This window comes from Chelonia mydas, chromosome 10 (genome assembly GCF_015237465.2).
Source record: "Chelonia mydas isolate rCheMyd1 chromosome 10, rCheMyd1.pri.v2, whole genome shotgun sequence".
Taxonomy (NCBI): Eukaryota; Metazoa; Chordata; order Testudines; family Cheloniidae; genus Chelonia; species Chelonia mydas.
Genome location: NC_051250.2, coordinates 42,432,459 through 42,453,491, shown reverse-complemented (window position 1 = coordinate 42,453,491; position 21,033 = coordinate 42,432,459).

Sequence of the window (21,033 nt, the reverse complement as noted above, 5' to 3'; positions counted from 1 at the left end):
GCAGAGGGGAAACCTGCTCGGGGAGGGTTGGTGAGCAGATGTGAATGTGAATGTGTGTGCATGTGTGTTCAAGTATGTTCGTGCCTGTGCATGGGTGAACAAATGTGCGTGTGCCTGCATGAGCTTGTACACACACCAGTCCTCCCTGAGCCATGCCTTGCATTTGTGTAACGTGCGTAGCAGCACGTGGGTGACATGGCAAAGTGGCCAGGCCCCATAGCTAAGGCATAGGGTTGCCAATGAGCAAAGGCACAGACACTACCAGGGAATTCATTGCCAAACGGGCAGATGCCCCCCGCCCCCAGTTTGCACATACAAGCAGCAGTGGCCTCTGGCACATGGATGTGCCCAGACCTGACAATGTGTGTTGCAAACAGTTCAATACATGCACCCCCACTCAGAACCACCTGCCAACAGCAGGTCTTCCCCCACCCTCCCGCAACCCTCCTGCTCAGACCCCAGTCACAGAACTAGCCCCAGCCTCCCTTTTTTGGGAGCAGGCCGGGCCTGATGCCCAGTGAGGTGGTTCTGGGTCCGGCCAGGAGAGGGCAGTGGTGCCCAGTTGCACTCCAGGTAACACACCGCAGCGGTGCGCACAGGTGAGAGCGGCTGTGTGTGTCTAGTCTCCGGACACAGAGAGAAAGGGGCCTGGGGTGGGCGGGGGAGGGAGGAACACACTAAGGATTTCCCAGGGAGTGGGAGGAACGTGCCTGACATTCTGGGCTGGTGCATTCCTGGAGGCAGCGGCAGTGCTCCACCTGCTGGTGGTTCTATATAGGCATGCCACAGGCCTGAGGGATGGTATAGGGCAGGGGGAAGGAGGGGATAGGGGAGTGGGGAAGGAGGAGGGGGATGTGGAAGTGAGGGAAAGGGGTGGGGCAGGGGACAGTGGGGAGAAGAGACGGGGGAAGGGACGGGGAAGAGACTGGGATAGGGGAACAATGGGGTAGCGGGAGTCCGGCATGCAGCATCCCCTCAATGGCGGCAGCACCTGGGGCTCCCCAGTTAAGCAGGCCCTTCCCCCCTCCAGCACTGGCAGCCCAGGTACCACTCCAGCTGGGGGGAGAGAGCCAGAGGAACCGGCTTCAGCGCATGTGTGCCCCCCCCTCCAAATATAACACTCAAACTACGCCTCTGGTTTTAAAGGTCAAATGGAAACCGTAGGGGGCTCAGATAAGCAAATAATTCCCCAGCAAAAGCATGTTTCCTATCTGGGGTGAAACCTGCGGGGAGGAAACAAAGCAGAGTCCAAGCAGTAAATCCCCCTGCCTTGTGTCCTCAGCTCCCAGGAAGTCAGCCTGAACATACACCGCAGAGGACAGTGCCTTGTAACCCACTGGTGGTCCCAGGGCCCCTCCATGCCCCAGCCTATCAGGTTGTTACAGGGCCAGCTGGGCTGCAGCAGTTCACACTTTTAACTCTGGCTGTCCCCAGCTCAAGTCCAAGATGGCAGCCATCCCAGCTGCTTTCCTGGAGGAGCCGTCTGTGCACTGGTGAAAGGAGAGGAACACAACTGCAAGCAAGAAAGCCTATTAACTCTAAACTAAACCCAGGTAGCACCAGGGGAGCAGGCAGCATTCAAAGCAAAGTTTGATGGGGGGCACAGGGTTCATTATCCCACTCCTAGACGCCTATGGGGTACCAGTGGACCTGTCCATAGCTGCACAAGTCAGTCCAGGTCCTCCCGCTTCCTGCCTTCCATTGATCAGCAAGGGCTGAGCACCTACCGGCGCTTGCTAAAAGCCGGGAGATGGATCCGGAGGGCAGCAGGTTGTTGTAATCACAGTGGAGCATGTAATCCCCTGCCTGGTACATCTGTCAGTTCTATCACTCGCCCCGCAGTGCAGAAAGAGTTCGTGGGTGCTGCGTGAGTCAGATCGCATCAGGCTGCTTCGTGCTACCCTCCGGCACGTCGGGAACAGCACAATCAAGAGCTGTTCCTGACGAGGGCCCAAGGTAAAACTCAGGTGCCCTGGTCTCCATGCAAAGAGAACTAGATCGATCCCAGCCGGGTCACAACATGCGTGCAGGCTGGTCTGACTGAGCTACATGCCCACCCCAGACTGCCCCACTCCTGCACGGGTCTGCAACATTTAGAACCCAGTCGCAGCCAGGTCTGCCACGTTGCCCGCTGTTCTCTCAGCCAACCACCAGAGAGAATCGCACTCTGGAGCAGCTCTTGGACGAGAGGGCAGTCCAAAAACGCCGCTGCGGGACCCATGATTCTGACCATCTAACTGCTGTTTGGGAAGGGGTTATGTATGCCATGTCCCCCTCTAGTGACTGGTCCATACAGGGCATAACAGCCTACTGCTGCTGCTGGTTACTCCTTCAGCTTATGCAGTAGAGCTCTGTGCTGTGGATCTAAAAGGCTGCAATAGAGCCATAGTGACTGCTGATATGCATAGAATCAATGTGGTGCCATATGATGGCCTTTTGGGGATTTCCCCCCCCAACATTTTCTTTCTTTAAAGATAGGGAGGTGGTGTTACCTAGTAGAGTGAGCACTGGACTGGGACTCAGGAGACCTGGGCTCTATTCCTGGTAGTACTGCCATTGGCCTGATGGGTGACCTTGGGCAAGTCACTTCCTTGCTCTGTGCCTCAGTTTTCCCATGTGTAAAATCGAGATAAATCTACTGACCTCCTCTGAAAAGAGCCTGGAGATCAGTAGGTGACACATGGTATGAAAGAGCTAGATATTATTATTATAAAAAAACCTAGGAAATCATGTTATAAAATTTTTCATTTAAGGTTGCAAAGTCAAGACCTTAAGAGTTAGGCAAGGCGAACCAAGGTTGTCCGTGCAATTTCCATTCAGCCCCTTTGTCCATATATGTTATGATACAGCCTGTAATTACATGATCACACAGGATGTGCTGTGGAGAACCCCTGCCGCAGTCAGTGCACCGGCTGGACAATGAACCAGGCAGGAGGTTTTAAGGAGAGCAGGGAAGTTCTCTGTAGTTAAAGCTGGGACCCGGGAGGGCAGTGTCTGTTCCTGGCTTTGCCATGGAACTCCACTGTGATTCATCCATTCTAAGGCAGACAGGACCATTAGTCTGACCTCCTGCATGATGCAGTTGTTGGGCAAGACTGAGCTTACTGCATATGTACAAGGGATCCCAGTTCCGGCTGCACGGCAACCTTAATTCTGGCACTTCTTAGCCTTTGAGCTCTTGACTTACCTTGCTGCAGCTAGAATGTTCTGTGATGGCAGGGTTGTTTTAATACAATGTTGCATACTGGCCCCAGGCTCTGGCCAGGTTCTCATTATAAACCCTGCCCTAGCGAGCTCACAGGGAGAGCCACAAGAGAAATTTAAACCAAAGGGGGGTGGAGGGAGCCACAACATGCTGTGGCTGCCCCTTTGTGAAATAAGCCAGACTCCAGACCTTCCCAGTGAGCGCTCCTGGGGCAGCCGGAACCCACCCCCGTCGGGCTCCTTCCACTGTCTTTTATGCCTCACTCGTTACAGTTGGTGGAAGTAGCTCAGGTACCGGCTGCTGAATAAGAACCATGAGCATGTTTATGGGGATCCCACCATCGCCCAGCCCCATAAAGGCCCCGCATAATCCTGCCAAGGGCTTTATTTCTAGCCCAAATGTCTTTGCATGCATCTCATTGGACAGCAAGCTGGTGCCAAGTTCTAGCACCTTCAGAAAGCCATTTTTAAGTTATCTGAGTGCAAAAAAAAAAAAAAAAGCATTTCAGTACAAAAACTGGCTTACCCGGCAGCTGGCCTTTCTCCCAGCTGGGTAACCCCAAGAGGATGGGATAGGAACTGATCTGCAGCAAAGTTTCCAAAGACACGGGCCTGTGAAGCTTTCTGTGGAGGAGAGCAACAGGACCCTGTCATGGAGTTGTTGAGAACTAGGTTGGACCCAGCCCTGCCTAAGGGGCTGCAGGGAATGATTGGCTGGGACATGGCCTTCCACCACTAACTGCTTCCCCTCTCGGCCAGTTCTCCTGCCCTAGTCGCTACCTGAGACCCACCCTGCCCCAGTTGGGTTCCTGCTGTTCTGTCCCATGCCAATTGCTCCCTCATTCCACTTCCTGCTCTCACATATTCTGCACTGCACCCCATGCATTCGGGGCCACTTCCAGGGGTGGGCATGTGTGACGTTATTGACATGAACTGTGACCCTATAGATCATTGTAGCAACCACTGCTATATACTTGCAGCAAATATTGTACAAAGGTTGTCATGTGAGGTGTCTATGAAATTAGGGGGAGGGATAGCTCAGTGGTTTGAGCATTGGCAGGCTAAACCTAGGGTTGTGAGTTCAATCCTTGAGGGGGCCATTTAGGGATCGGGGCAAAAATAAAATTGGGGATTGGTCCTGCTTTGAGTAGGGGGTTGGCCTAGATGACCTCCTGAGGTCCCTTCCAAACCTGATATTCTATGAAAAGGTAATAATTTGCTGGTTATGATTATTCTGTCTGTATGTGTGCATCATTTTTGTAGGTGAAGTTATGAATATTGGCTATGTACTTGTATCTCAATGTGTTTGATTCTAAGTAGCATTAGTAAAGCATTTGGTCAGCTTCTTGGAAAGGAATTTGCAGATTAAGTGCTCAATCAAGAAACACTTAACTGACAATGGACCTTGGGAGAATCCAAACACTTAACTGACAATGGACCTTGGGAGACTCCAATCCACTTGAGAAATCTTCCTGGGAATGTTCAAGGTAGAATCATGGAATCATAGAATATTCGGGTTGGAAGAGACCTCAGGAGGTCATCTAGTCCAACCCCCTGCTCAAAGCAGGACCAATCCCCAACTAAATCATCCCAGCCAGGGCTTTGTCAAGCTGGGCCTTAAAAACCTCTAAGGATGGAGATTCCACCACCTCCCTAGGTAACCCATTTCAGTGCTTCACCACCCTCCTCGTGAAATAGTGTTTCTAGGGTGACCAGACGTCCCGATAAAATCGGGACTGTCCCAATTTTTAGGTCTTTGTCCCACATCCTGACCGATGCATGGTCGGGATGCCATTTGTCCCCATATTGCAGCTTTGGCCGCTCCGGCTTTTTTTTTTTTTTGGTGCTTCCCCCATGTGTCCCTTACATCTGGTCACCCTATGTGTTTCCTAATGTCCAACCTAGACCTCGCCCACTGCAACTTGAGACCGTTGCTCCTTGTTCTGTCCTCTGCCACCACTGAGAACAGCCAAGCTCCATCAAGGTAGCAAGTGAGCAACGGCTGCTCTTCCTGTTAAAGAACTGAGTCATGTGACTTGCCCATGTGACTCCAAACTCCATCTTGCTGCTGTTATTTTCCACAGTAAGAACAAAGGGGTGTCCTTCCACCTGGCAGAGGAAAAAAGGCCCTGGAAACCTCCTCCATTTTGTCTTCAATCCTGCTTCTGACCTCTGGAGGAACTTTGCTACATTGAAGCTCTGAACAAAGGACTGAATGACCCATCCCAGCTGTGGACGTACTCTAGAGACTTGATTTGAACCTGCAGTTTATTCCATTACTGCTACAAGCCTGAATGAAGAACTTTGCCATTTCTGTATGTAATTGATTCCATTTAACCAATTCTAGCTCTCATCTATATTTCTTTCTTTTTATGAATAAACCTTTAGATTTTAGATTCTAAAGGATTGGCAACAGCGTGATTTGTGGGTAAGATCTGATTTGTATATTGACCTGGGTCTCGGGCTTGGTCCTTTGGGATCAGGAGAACCTTTTTTCTTTTACTGGGGTATTGGTTTCCATAACCACACATCCCCATAATGAGTGGCACTGGTGGTGATACTGGGAAACTGGAGTATCTGAGGGAATTGCTTGTGTGACTTCTGGTTAGCCAGTGGGGTAAAACCGAAGTCCTCTCTGTTTGGCTGGTTTGGCGTGCCTTAATAATAAAGGAAACCCAGCCTGGGGCTGTGACTGCCCTGCTCTAAGCAATTTGTCCTGAATTGATACTCTCAGTTGTGTCCCGCCAGAGGCAGCATCGTTACAGCGTGTCTTATCACTGGTCTCTTTTTGATCTGCTGTGCCAGACATTTTTGCTCCACTGGTTGGGCTTGCCTGCTCTGGGGGTGAGGGGCGGGAGGGCACCAAAAATGTTTGCTGCCTAGCTCGCAATACGGCTCGGACTGCTCCTGCAGTCATTACTGCTTTGCTTGGCCACTCCTTGCGTGGCAGCAATCCCAGCGCCGGTGGACGAAGCGTCCCCATGGGATGTGCCTGGACTGTGGGTGCAGGAGATAATAAGCGCTGCACATCAGTGGCTCTGTACAGCAGCAGCGCTAGGCATGTGCAATCCATGCTGCCACAGGGGCCCCAGGAAAGCTAGATCCAGCCCCACTGGGCGTCAGCTGCTCTGTGCCGCCACAGCTCACGATGGCACCCTTTGCACAGCCTGACTTGGCATGAACTGTCCGTGCAAGGTCATTGGCAGGGGCCCTGGAATTGAGCTTTGCAAGGCAGGCTGGTACCAGCCGGGGCAGAGCAGTGAGATGTCAGGGTTTCAGCAGGAGAGATCGAGCCCAAGCCCGAGCCAGTTCCCACTCTGATGGCCCACACACAAGGAAGCCCGAGAGAGATTTCCTTGGAGTATCTGGAATCATGAAAGATGCCTCATCAAAAAGCAACAAGGGAAAACTGTGCCTGCCGTGGGAGAATGGAGAGACACAGCAGACAGTGCTGTGCTATGGAACAACCCGCCCCTGGGGCAGGAGTGGTCAGGACCCGGATTAGCCCCCAGCCCCTAGCCAGGATGGGGTGGGCCTACTCCAGCACATGCCTTTTTCTTACACATTGGCACTGCTTATCATGCCAGTAAAACCTGATTGAACTGAACTGGGATTGTGCGTATGCATGGAGATGAGTGTGAGCAGTGTGGGTGGGAGAGTGTGTGCACAGCAGGGGTGTGTGCACGTGTGCCTCAGGGTGTGTGCACACATGCGTCACCACCGCCCCGCCCTGCTGCAGTGGCGGTGGTGACGCACCTGTGCACACACCCTGCTGCAGGGCTGGGAACCCTTTCTGCGTCTCTGGGGCAGCATCTCCAGACCCACCTCATCGAGCAGCTCCCTGCAAACAGCAGCCACAACCCTGAGTCTCCACTGAAACCAAAAGAAGATCATCACTAGCATGTCACCATGGTAACCGCCAATCAGAGCCCTCCCTACCACAGCGTCTCCATGTCGTCAGCCCACCTGTAGCTTCTGCAAGTTCTCCCTTTAGCTCTCAAGCTGCTTCCCCCAACAACCAGCTCCCTAGTACCGGCTCAGGGGGCTCAGCTGTGCCATGGGATCCTGGAGAGGCCTTATAAGTGCCCCGTTGCAGGAGGCAGCACCAGTGAGGGCGCAGGCCAAGTGAGGAGGGGGAAGCGATGGAGCTTGGGTGGGGGTGATGAGAGGGCTGGCTGGGTGCGGGCTCTTGGGCTGATGGCAGTCATCTGCTCTCTGCTGTCCCTGCTTGGGACAAATGGAACAGGATCCGTGAGCTAGAGCAATTCACTCCCAAACGCTTTGTGCTCTGATTGTCACAGGGAGCGGCTCACAGCACCATGCCGCAAAGCTTCCCAGCATAGCAGGGACAGAACTCGGCTCCTCCTGCTGCAGAAGGCCTGTCCCCCGCCACTTGAGCTAAAGGAGATGCGCCAGTAGCAGGCTGGATCATGTCATGCTGCTGAGTGGGTCTGATTCCACCAGTAGCAGGCACACTCTGGCCAGCTCTGGGCAATGCCGCAAACACCCCCATCTCAGGTGGAGCACATGGAGGGGGAAGGCAAAGCTCTCAGTAGCAGCCGCTGGTTTGGGGGGGCCCACATGCAGACAGAGGGGCTCAGTATCTGGAAGCGCTGCATCTCTGTGGCTCCAGCTGAAGCTGTTGGGAATTGTGGGTGCTCAGCCCACCTCAGACTGTCAGCCCCCAGGTGTCTCAAGCAGGGCCCCCAAAACAGGGTGTGACGTTCCCCTCTGGTGTTATCTGGACTGGTGATCTGCTAGGTCACTCCAATCCTTGACTCTGGAAGCCAGCCTTACCCTGCTCTGCTGTGAGAATCCCTACTCTTGGGCTGTTCATTCACAGCCTCTGGCATGTAAGCTGCTCCTTGGATTGTGCAACTGAATGACACTAGCCAGCATCTCTGGTCCCAGACACAGCCCTAGGAACCTCCATCCTGCAGTGTACAGTTATGACCGCTGGATGCTGCCAGCTTATATGAGTTCGTCAATTTAACAAAGAAATTGATATGTACCAGGCTTGTTATCCCAAGGGGAGCCTCTGACACACTTCAAACCAAACGCACTGCCTCAGGTAGAATAAACAAACCAATTTATTAATGATGAAAGATAGATTTTAAGTGATAATAAGTCAAAGCATAACAAGTCAGATTTAGTCAAATGAAATAAAAGCAAAACGCATTCTAATCTGATCTTAACACTTTCAATACCCTTACAAACTTAGATGCTTCTTACCACAGGCCGGCTGGTTGCTCTTCAGCCAGGCTCTCCCCTTTGATCAGATTAGTGTGGTGTCTGTAGATGTAGGTGGAAGAGAGAGAGAGAGCATGGCAAATGTCTATCCCTTTTATCATGTCCTTTCTTCCCTCTTGGCTTTGCCCCCCACCCACCTTCAGAGTCAGGTGCAGAGTGTCACAAAGGACCCCCACTTGTAGTAACTTGGGAAAATGTGATCCAGAGAGGGCAGCTCCCCTCCTTCACTAAAGGCAGCAGGAGAGCTACCTTCTGCCCACGCACTGCTGTTGTGGGCCAAGACCCCTAGGGAAAGGCAGGGCCAGAACCCAGGGGTCTAACCCCAACGCCCTACTGCATTCACTGGGCCCCACTGGTGTGGGGTGTGCACATACACACACACACATATCAGGCATCCCAGCTGCTCCATCAAGCCTGGCCCCCCTCCAGGTGCCAGCAGGTGGGTATTGGGCCTCTCAGGCCCCCATTAACCCTTTTCCCACCTGGGTGGGGGTAAACCCCATCATACTTGTATATCCACACACACATGTAACCTGCTGTGATCCCTGTACACACACAGGCTGCAGGTCACAGTTACACTTGTCATTGTCCAGGTATATGTAAACCCCAAGGCGCAGGAGCAAGGTCCGGGCTCTCTGATCAGCAGGGACAGGTTCCAATGTGGTCCCTGTGCAGGGCCCCACCTCTGATACAGGCTGCGCAGCAGCTCCCCAACCACCCACTTCCCCTTTGCCACAGTCAGCAGTTGGGGTTCCTGTTTCCCTCTCAAAGGATCTTTTGTGACCCTACCCCCGCGCAGGAATCTCCCTCCAAAAGCCAGTCACTCCCACGTCTTGTGGGAGCCCAGCCCTCCATCCTCCACCCGCACCTTCCTGGCATGAGCTGGGACCAGCTCAGCAGGCAGAAAGCTGGGAGCCCATCTCCAACCGGGCATCGGACGGGGTAACATGGCTGGCCTGTCTCAGTCAGCACAGACGCTTGGCCCTTAACAGCCCTGCAGGAGGCAGCAGCCAAAGCTGAGGGGAATTCAGGGTTAATGGACATGGCGCCCTAATGAGGGCTGGACGGGGCTTAGTCAGTGTCTGAACAGCTTTGAGTTTTATATGAAGCAACATCTCTCTCTCTCTATCTAGCCCTATACATACCTGTCTGTCTGTCTGTCTATCCCTATACACACCTGTCTATCGGTCTCTCTATCAATCCCTATACACATCTGTCTGTCTGTTTTTCTCTCTATTGATCCCTATACACACCTGTTTGTCTGTCTATCTATCCCTATACACACCTGTCCATCTGTCTGTCTGTCTATCCATCTATCCCTACATCCACCTGTCTGTCTGTCTCTAACCCTATGCACACCTGTCTGTCTGTCTCTCTCTCTCTCCCTATCCCTATACACTCCTGTCTGTCTGTCTATCCATCCCTATACATACCTGTCTGTCTCTTTCTCTCTATCGATCCCTATACACACCTGTCTACTTGTCTGTCTCTCTTGCAATCCCAATCTGCCTGCCTGTCTGTCTGTCTATGGTGTTTGCAGCATGGGTTCAATCTTACTTTGTTTTTTAATTCACTGTCTGCAGCACCCTCCTTAGATCTTTGGAATAACGTATCTGCAGGGATTGGCTGGCTCAGGGATTGGCATTGATCTGCGGAGCCTTTCCCCACTAGGTCAGTAGGTGCAATGCATTCCTTTGGATACAAGAAGTAATAACTGCCGCCATCTGGTGGCAGTCAGGGGATCTAAGTGAAGTGAGCCACCCCCCCAGTGGTCAAGGTTCTCACACAACTGGCACAGATACACAACTGTGTGGAAGCCCAGGCCTGGAGTAGCAGGAGGATTGTGGGTCAGAATTGAGGAGCACTGCGGGCATTTACCCAGCACCTGCACATTTCAAAAGTGACAACAGAATAGAATAGAATAGAATAGAATAGAATAGAATAGAATAGAAAAAGGCAAAATCAGGATGAAACATTTCATGTTTATCTAAATGGAACATCTCAATTGACTGAAAATATTTTTGTTCCAAAAATTTCATTTCCAGGGAAACTTCCAAAGCGTTTGGTTTTGCTCTGGTTCGACAGGAAAACAACTGTGGAAATTGCAGGCTTTCCTTCAGCTCATGAATTCCAGTGCCTGCCCGCCTCTGTTGGCCACAGTCTGTTACTGTGTCGGCAGCAGCCTGGATTTAAAGATCCTTTCTCCCACCCTTTGCTCTGGTACCGAAATTCCAAAGCTGTTAGGAAAGCAATAATGCATTGAAAAGGTAAAGATTGCCTTCATTTTGGCAATTAACAACAGGCGCGGGAGACACCCGGGGAGCCTGCTTTAGGGAGTTAATGGCCATTATTCCAAGGCATCCAAGTTAATTTCTGACAGATGTACTGTACCGGCTCCTAATGCTGACTGCTCCACACCCCATTTGGAAGCAGGAAATCAGCCAGGGTGTTAGGGGAGGAACCTCGACAGTGAATTAACTTTGCCGTGTAACACTCTTCCTGCACCTCATCATTGAGCAATCAATGGCTATTAGCCAGGATGGGCAGGGATGGTGTCCCTAGCTTCTGTTTGCCCGGAACTGAGAATGGGAGACAGGGGATGGATCACTTGTGATTACCTGTTCTGGTCATTCCCCCTGCGGCACCTGGCATTGGCTACTGTTGGAAGACAGGATACTGGGCTAAATGGATCTTTGGTCTGACACAGTATGACCCAGCCATTCTTATGTTCACACTGGACTAACTGGGCCATTAGGTGCCCTCAATGTGCTGGCTGCTGTGTTGCCCTCTACTGGATGGAATCAGGACTGCTTAACTGTGTCTCACAGTCCCTATACTGCTCACAGCTCCTGGGGCTCCTTCTGTAGCTCAGGGGCCTGGGCTTCTGGAGCAGGAGGATCTGAACTCTGCCTTCCACAAAGTTCCCAGGGGCCAGCTGAGTAGATTGAGGACAAGGAAGTGAAGGGCCAGATTCAGGCAGCTCCAGAACGATGCAGCTCAGCACCTGTCAACAGGAGTTGGACACCTAACCTGCTTAGGCGCTTTTGAAACTCCCACTGGGCACCTCTCTGCAACATGAGGCACCTAAACCCCTTTGTGAATCTGTCCCTATGTGACTTGCTCAAAGCCATGCAGCCAGGCTAGTGGAAGAGACACAAAGAGAACGCAGGACTCCTGGCCAGAAGCTCCCCACGCTAACCGCTAGGCAGCACTTACATCTGAAGAGATGAGAGCCAGGCAAGAACACACACAGGGGTGTTACTTAGCGCTTTGGGAGCCGTCCTCAGCCCTGCATCACACTGGCCTTCCAGGTGGCCCCATGGCACTGACTGCAGAACCTGGGCCATCATCTTCAAAGAGATTTGGAGAGGAAGGGTCAAAGAGACCCTGCCAGGCCAGCAAGTATCATTATCCCCATTCTAGAGAGTGGGAAACTAAGGCACAGGGGCAGCAAGGGACTCACCCAGGGATTTGCGCTAGATTTCAGGGAGGCTGAATTCTTAAATGAATGCAGCCACACTGTGCCAGGTGCTGCAGACACAGAGCACACACAGCGAGAGATGATCCCTACCCCGACAAGCACAAAGCAGACAAAGGATGTGGTTTGCCCAAGGTCACAGACAGCCAGGGAACAGAACCCAGATCCTCTATGTCTCTGCCCACTGCTCTATCCATTAGCCCACACTGCTGCTCTAGCATATCCCATCCCCCTGTTGTGATTTGAACCTGAACTGCATCATGCCACTGGGGGCATGAGAGCTGCATTCATTCCCCACAGCGCCGCCCCCTCCAGCCACACCTGGCCGTGAGCTCTGCTCATTTAGTAGTCTTCTCCCTTCGCCACTCAGAGGAGCATCCCTGGCCCCAGGCAGCAAGGACTCCTGCTGGGTATGTTTAGCCTTTATCAGCTGCCCATCGCGAATTATTCCACTTCACCATTCCTGCGTGGCTCGGGTTGAGCAGCCGAAAGTCTCCCCCGGACTGGGTCCTGCTTGCGCTGGGGGTCATTGCCCTTTGCAGGCGGTGTACACTGGCACCCTTGTGTGCACATCCGATGGGCCCCGCAGCAGGCTCCACGCGGGGCTTCGTCTCTTGTTGGCCCACAGCTGCTGGTGGTGCTGCATCGCTGGAGTGCAATCAGGCTCGGCTGCCTCGGCCGGTGCCGCATGTCCTCCCAGCTATATCAGTGAAAGATGTAGGCATCCCCCCGGTCCCCGCATCACCATTTGACGCACTGCCTTCTGGGAGGGTTTTTGCAGTGCATTGTGGGATACCAGCACTACTCTCAGAATATTTGTGGGGTCAATTTCCCACAGTTCCTCCTGTTCCATCCCATAATCGGCTCTGGTTTTCAATCTCCCTGCCACCTCACTGCCGACGCATGGATACCGAACAGATCAGCACAGCTGGCTTGTGTGTTTTAGAGACAGGGCAATCCTGTCTGCATTTGCATTCGTCTGCATTTGAGGAACTATGACAACTACCACAGCGCCAGGTACTCAGCAGTGAACATGAGACAACTGAGCTGGAGTGGATGCCATGGGCAGTGAATGAAACTGGCTGGATGCTGCAGGCAATCACTGACCAGCTGCACAGGGTGGAGGGGCACTGCCGAGCTGGTGAAAGGATCCCCGAGTGCTAGGATTAGGTCGTGATGCAGACCACTAGGAGGGTGGTGAAGCCCTGGAATGCGTTCCCTAGGGAGGTGGTGGAATCTCCATCCTTAGAGATTTTTTTTGACAAAGCCCTGGCTGGGATGATTTAGTTGGGGCTTGGTCCTGCTTTGAGCAGGGGGTTGGACTAGATGATCTCCTGAGGTCTCTTCCAACCCTGATCTTCTGTGATTCTATGATCTGAGATGATCGGCAGAGGCTGCAGAACTTTAAGGACATAAGAACGGCCACACTGGGTCAGACCGATGGCCCATTTAGCCCAGTATCCTGTCTTCCAGCAGTGGCCAATGCTGGGTGCCCCAGAGGGAATGAACAGAACAGGCAATTATCAAGTGATCCAGTCCCTGTTGTCCAGTCCCAGCATCAGTCAGAGGCTTTAGTGACACCCAGAGCATGGGGTTGCATCCCTGAACATCTTAGCTGATAGCCATTGATGGACCTATCCTCCAGGAACTTAAATCTAATTCTTTTCGGAACCCCATTATGCTTTTGGCCTTCACAACATCCCGCAGTGCGCGCCACAGCGTGACTGTGCATTGGGCGAAGAAGCAGAGGTACTTCTGGAAGAAGGGCTTTCAGACGTGAAAGGCCACATTCCTGATCTGCGTGCTGAGCTCACCCCAGCCCTGCAGCGCAGGGACACCAGAACGAGAGCTGCCTTGGCAGTGGGCCATCTCACCGGGGAAGCTGGCAACCCTGGATCGTTATTGGTCAGCGAACAACCAGGTTGGTGCTGGAAAGTCAATGGTGGGGGCAGTTGTCATCCAGGTGTGCAAGGCCCCTGAGTGTGTCCTGCTACACAGGGCTGTGACTCTGGTCAATGTGCAGGGAATATTTGATGGATTGAATTAAATTAGTTTCCCAACCCATGCTGGGGGTGGGAGAGGGGATGTGTCTCTCGATTCTGGTGCCCCCACCCCTACCCCCCTCACCTTGCTTCCGAGCACATAACAGAAAGAGGCACTTCTCCCGGCGATGCAGGCATTGGTAGATCACTGGGATTTGGCGCTAGCATCAATGGTGGCTGGTTGGGGATGGTGCATGACACTCGCATCTTCAGGTACACAGGCCTTCCTGACAAGCTGCAAGCAGGGACATTTTTCATACTGGCACATTCACATTGGTGGGTGTGGCCCAGGGACCTCATGATGCTAAGTAGCGGAGGGCACGGGGGGCACAGGGATCCCCTGGGCAGACATATCCATATTCACCAAAGGGTGGCGTGTGAGATCCTGCCGAGAGCCCATAGCCCACTGGGTATCAGGATCATTGCAACATGTCTGCACATGTAATGCTTATGGAGTTATGTATCTAGGCTGGAAATTGTGTTCTTAAAGTCTTGAAGTTAGAGAAAGGTTCACCGCAGGAATGTGCCTGGACCGAGTTCTGTTCAGGCCAGGGTAGCAGACACCTGCCTCTCTTGGTCTGGTCACATGTGTACTGGGCACTGGATGTATCCCAGCAGAGGCCTGTCTGCAACACTGAGCTGGTGCTAATGAAGAGATTGTGAAATCACAAGAGATGAAAGCTGCAGGAAACAACAAAGCCAGCAGGGAAGGAATTGCATGTACTAGACAATGGATTTGGGAGGTACAGCTGGGGGATTGAGGTACACCCAGGATCCTTCACCAAGGAGATGAACTACCAGAGGGTTCTGTCTTACGAAAGGTGGGTCCCAGCCAGCCTGGCTGAAAAACACTGCACAGACTTTGGGAGAGCTACATGTCCTTAGCCAGGCCAGTACCTTGTGAGGTAAGTCTAGGCTCCAGAAAACCTCTGAGGATTTCCATGTAAACGTTTGTGTCCAAGACTTCTACTTGTATCGCCTAAAGCTTTGTTCTCTGGGAAACAAACATCAGCGTGTTCACACTATAAAACATCCGAAGTGCAGGGCATTCAACGGGGTGGTGAGCTGCGGTGTAACCCGTTAGCTGGGGTCACTGTTCCTTTGGGGAATACCTCGAGAGCCCAGAGGCCCAGGTGCTGGCCACTCCAGGGCGAGGCTCTGAGGGTGCCTCTCACTAGCCTGAAGAGGACGTCAGGGCCTGCACAGGCTGGGACGGGAGGGCTTGCATGGTCCGTGGCTGGTGGAGTCAGGGAGCTGACCCCCAACAGGCCCAGACAAGGGCAGGTGGTAGCAAGGTGCCTCCCAGCCCTGGTTACCTCTGGGAGCCGTCACATTGGGGCGGCAATGCTAACTGATTCTCAGGGACCCAGACTTCCCTGGCTCATGAAGGCAGAAACTGGGCAACTGGACAGCAGAAAGGAAAGTGTTAACTGGGCCCTGAGCAGGTGCTGGGTGGCCAGGAGTGGGCCAGTGAAGAGGTCTCATGACTAGCCTCATATTCCAGCACGCTGTGTTTCCTGTAATACTTGCTGCTCCTGGGGGGAATTGGAAGACAGGGCCAGGCTGGCTGCAGGGTATGATCAGCCTGACCTGAGGGCAGCTAGCAGAGCCCGCTGGACTTTGGAACCCTGAGCGAGCCCCAAGAGACACTCTGGCTGGGCTGTGGCCAGCCAGGTGCTGCTTTGGGTTCTGCTGGGGCATGGCCAGGCTCTCTAATCTGTTAAAGGGCTCTGGATTTGGGGCGGGGGGGATGAGATCTCTGTATTGTCAGACACAGAATATCACAAAGGAGAACGTTACGATACTGTAACGAACAGCCGACACAGTGCTACAGCCGAGAGTGCCAGGGGCTGGCTGCGTCACACAGCCGTGTGCCCATCCCCCTCCTCTTTGTCAGGCACCGCGGCGGAGTGGCAGGGGTACTGCTGTAGGGCAGGCTGGCGCCCTGGGGCGCAGGGAATATGCTCCAAGCCCCAGGACGAAAGGAGTGTCCCAGCAGTGCCATGGTGCTGGGTGTCGGCCGTTGGCCATTCGGCTCCATGGTACTTTGGAGCAGCTGGGTTTGCTGCTTGGGTTGCTGCATGGTGGCTTGGTGCATATGCCGCTGCCCCCTCTCACCTTCTGCCTTTCCTCACGTGTCCCCGGTCCTGCCCTCACAGGCTCTGGCCTTGAGCAGCTCCGAGAACACGTCCCCCCCTGGGTGGCTCTTCCTCCACCTTACCCCGGCTGGTTAGTCTTTCTGCATGTGTGCAGGGGACAGCCAGCCAAGGTCACAATCAGAGAAACAACTAGACAGAGCCACTGGAAGAGTCAAGGGCTTAGTAGGCAGCAAAAGAGAAGTAGCACAATGCCCTGCAGGTTTTCCCCTATAGATCTGCATAAGAATACGGACAGGCTCACACTGACTATGGCTTGTTCAGGGCTGCATGACAGCACCTGGCATGGGGGGGGGGGGCACATGGGAGCACGTTGCAAACCAACCGAAGAGGGCGGGGGAGCTGCCAGGCAAGGGCAGGGACAGTGTAGTGAACACTGTAAACTTATCCCAGGCGGGAGGGCCTGGTGGATCTATCACTGGCAGCTGCTCAAGGTGGCGCAAGGTCACCCAGGGCTGTATGCTGCCAGGCTCTTCCTAGCACTGGGCCCCCAGTGCCCATTGCAGAACGGTGTGGGCAGGCGCTGGACCATGGCTGGAGACAAGCTGCTCTTCCTAGAAACGTGCAGGTCAAACAACACTGACCTGAAAACTTTGCCAGCTGACAAAGGCAGATCCAGGTCAGGCTGAACCAGAAGCTCTACAAGTGCAGGAGAGCAGTGGTTGCCGACTAGTTCCATGGGCCAGTCCCAGCCAAGCCCTCTGAGCCAGCAGCAGTGTCTACCTCTTTCCTGAATCTAATGCAAGGCAATTGTTGTGTACTAGCAAAATATTGTGTCTTGGACTAGCAAACCTGCCTCCAATAGCGATAGAATGGGATTTCTGCAACGCCCAGAACTGGATGGCTAGCAGGCATTCGACTGGATTTCTACTGTATTGAATTTGAATGCTCAGGGGTTGCTTGGCCTGGCTTTTGCTGTCGGTTTTGAATGTACTGAATTATATCTACAGTATATTGCTTTTATTTTACTAGATTTTTTTCCAGCTTGCAAAAGACCCTGCTTGTGTGGCCCGACGCTCCCAAATTCACATGTCCCAGACCTCTGGCACCTGGTCAAGAAGGGGGAAGCTGAGTTGGGGCCAGTCTACCTAGGTAGAGCCTCCGCCCCCAGCAGTGCATCTCTAATGTAGGTTTGGGGGACCGGGAGCTCAGTGCACAGAGCTTTGTGGATCCAGCAGCAATAACAGCAGCTGCCTATGCATTCCTGGGGTGCTGCTGATGGGATACAGAACCTGGGGCTCCAAAGTCCTTTCCCCTGAGGTTCTCCAGTGCCTCTCTCCTCCACTGTGAGGGCTGGCTGTGCTCAGAGCCCTGTGATGCTTGCCATGCTAGCGTCATGGAGGCAACCAGTCACCATGCCAGGCTGAGCTAGAGCTTGCACCTCATGCTTTGTAGTTGATCATTAATAAATGCATTAGCAGGAGGAGGCCCTTTAATGTGATGTACAGTTATGGATTTTATGCCATAGTTAAGAAGCTATGGATTTGTTTTCCCACAGGCCCGTTAAGAGCCATAAACAATCAGCTTGGCCTATTCTTACTAACAGCTGTTTCTGCTCGCTTAGAAAACAGCACCCAAAGGGACGATTGATAACCTTGTTCTTCTGCTGGCGAAGCAGCCATTTGATGTCAGGTGAACCCAGCTCACGCCCTATGCCCATTGATGGCAAAAAGGCCAATCCCAGACGAGGCAGGAGGAAGCAAAGAAGGGGGATGCGCTGCTGAGCTCCAGGCTCTGGGAAGGAGACCTCCAGAAAGGAGGATGGGATGAGAAGTATTTTCTACAACAGGTTGGGAAAAAATGGGGGGAGAGGGAAATCAGGGGGAAATACTGGACTTTTTTCTCCCATTGAAAAAAAATACAAAAATTTAAAAAAAAAAATGGCAAATTTGCACAAATGTTTTGTGGGTGTTTTTTCCCCATTAAAAAAATGAAAAATGTGTATGGACTTATTTCGGACATGTTTTACATTTTGTTTCAACATTTTCCCCTTCGGAAAACGTTGGCTTGTCTCCATTATTGTCCCAGTCCTGACTTCTCAGCGGAGGCTGTGGGTTGTGATGCTGACACCTGTTTACTCAGAGCTGGACTCATGCTTTTGATTCACTTCCCATAGGGCATCTGATGCTCTCCAAATGGTTAGAGCTTTCGGTGAGTTCACTGCTGAGCTCAGCTAAAGATCAAGGTTCAGTTCAGAGCTGGTGGCAGAGCGGGGATAGAGTGGGAGGCTGTGGGTCACAATGGATGTTTGATCACCGCTTCTCCTGGGTGATCTCAGGGAGCTGACGAATGACCTCAGTCTGGGCCTGAAAGTGGGGACATTTGGAAACTGAACATCACTCAGTGCAGCAGGTTCATCTTGCTCAGCTCACAGAAAGGCAGGGCTCCAGGAAATGCTCCCACTCCCTTCGGGCTCTTTGCTAGGGAATCTAGCACTATCAAGAGCACACTCCAGCCACAGGGCTGAATTTACTCTGGGCCCTATGCAGGGAGTCTATGGAATCTGGCACCATCGCCACTCTGCCAGGAGGCCCTGTGTGACACCCAAAGTGGGCAGTGCTGGCGGGATGTGAGCATGGCTGTGGCACCGGGGGATGCAGTGAGTCAGCTTCCATGCTGGATTGGAGCAGAGGAGATGTTTGCTCCACACTGGGACACAGCGCACTACACCAGTGTGAATTGCAGAGATGGATCCAGCCCATATCTGGACCTGATCCTGGGCCAAACTGGTGCAAATCAACATTGTTGTATTGACTTCAGTGGAGTTCCCCGCCTTTAACCCACTGAGGATCTGACCCTCCATATTTCCCCGCTGGTGCTCTAACTGGGAGAGCGGCTCACAGCTCCAGCCCGCCTGTCACTCTGCCCCAGCCCATATGTAAGCGGGGGAATGGTCCCGCTATTGTGGGGAACTTTCCTGGCTTCTGCACTACGCCGGTGAAGTGGGCTAGCGAAAGGATCTGGGTCCTCGCTCCCACTTCCTTTACCCAGTGGCCTCCCTGCCTTTGAGGACTCCCCTTCCACTCTCCTGTCTGACAGAGTCCTCGTAACCCCGACAAGGTTGGGCCCAGGATTTCTGGGGGGCTCGACCCCCAATCCTGCTGTGGTCACCTAGGACAGGGGCTAGGGTGTCCCCACTCGGGGGTACTCTCTCTGCATTGGGCACTTCTCTGACCCACTGATCATTACATACAATTTAAAGCAAATGCAAGTTATTTAATCAACAATTAATTTTAAAAAGAAAAAGGAAAAATGGGAAAGGTTAAAGGAAACACATCACCCTGCTCTGTGGCAGGGAACATCACAAGCAGCGTCTCTGGAACGTCAGGGCAGTTCACAGTCTGTTCCTTGTAAGTCCCAGGCCTCCTTCTCAGGCCCCGGCTGTGCTGCAGGGATGCTGTGGATTGGACACTCACTCTGGTGGTGGCCAGACGCTCTCAGGCTCTAGGTGGCAGGGCCCTTCTTCCCAGCGTCGCCCCCGCCCTGTCGGGGTTACCAATCCCCCCCAAGTCTGGCCTGCAGAGCCTCCTGGCTGAGGCGTCTCCCTCTGCTGGGCCTGCTGCCCAGGGTCCCTCCTTGCTCTCCCCAGCTGCTCACGACACCCGGATCCGGACTGCTCCAACACCAGCCCCACTCTGCCTCAGCACGACTGCTGCTCTGCCTCCAGCTCCCTGGGGTGCTTCTCTGGCCCCTCTGGCTCTGGTTGCTGCAGCTCCCCTCCCAGCACAGGGTCTGCTCTCTCTGGGCTGCTTTTCTGGCCCCTCTGGATCTGGCCCGGCTCTGCTCTGCTCCCCAGCTCAGTTCCGACCCCTGCTCTCTCCTTAGCTCAGCCCCACTCTGTCTGACCCAGGCAATTCCAGCTCACACAGAGGACGGGCCCTCCCTGGCCTCCTGACTCCCTGATTAGCCTGCCCGCCCTGTCATTCAGGCTGATCTGGAGCATTGGCCTCTCCCCATTGTTCCTGATTTCCCATCGACCCTTCCCCCTTTTAGTACTGGGAGGTAGCAACTAAAACACCCCCACTGAATGTTAGTAAGGGGGCAACAGTCCCCTTATACATACATTGCACACAGCTTCTGCACCACACAGACAGAGCCCCCAGAATATTTTCCTTCTAGTGCATTTCCACCGATAGTTTCTGGCTCCTGCCTGAAATCTCCCAGCACAAGCAGTTCGGGGGCAGGACCCGTTTTTTCCTCCTTTGTGTGTGTTTTTGTTGCTGGTCTGTATTTCTCTTTCACACGCGCTCCCCCGCCTTTTTCTTCTTCTGACTTATTTGGTTCAGAGAGTTCAAATTACACCCAAATTCATTGTAATGCAGTCAGCGCCCTGCATGGGATTACTCCAGCATAATTGACTCTGTGGGTCATGAAAAATTCCATGCTCCCTGCCAGAACACACAGGAGCCAAGGCCCAAAGCTCTGGGGAAATTTACAAAGACAGTTCATTAGAAGACAGGAACTGAATGCGCTGGCCCAGACCCTCAGGACAATGTCACAGCCCCTCTCAGCCTGTAGGGTTCCGTTTCACTGCGTGGCTGCCTGGGACACGCAAGAAACAAACGCGTGCAAATGCATTGGGAGAGTGGCTCAGCAATTCATGCCCTACGGTGGATCTGTGCCGCCACCAACACAATTAGTCCGCATGTGATAATGAGACGGACAGAGAACCAGAATGGGTCCTTGCCAGAGAAGGGACTGCTGGTGGCCCAGCAGTTACCAAGTAAACTCACAAGATATGCTTTGCAACCATTTTCCTGCAGGACAGAATCAGTGGAGCCCTCTGGCTGTGCCCTGTGCTTGGGATGGAAGCGGGTCCTAAGCTCATCTGGTACGTGGCTATCCCCAGTTATTGTCTCTGCCATGGAGCACACCGAGGCCAGGCTGTGCCTCTGAGCATCCC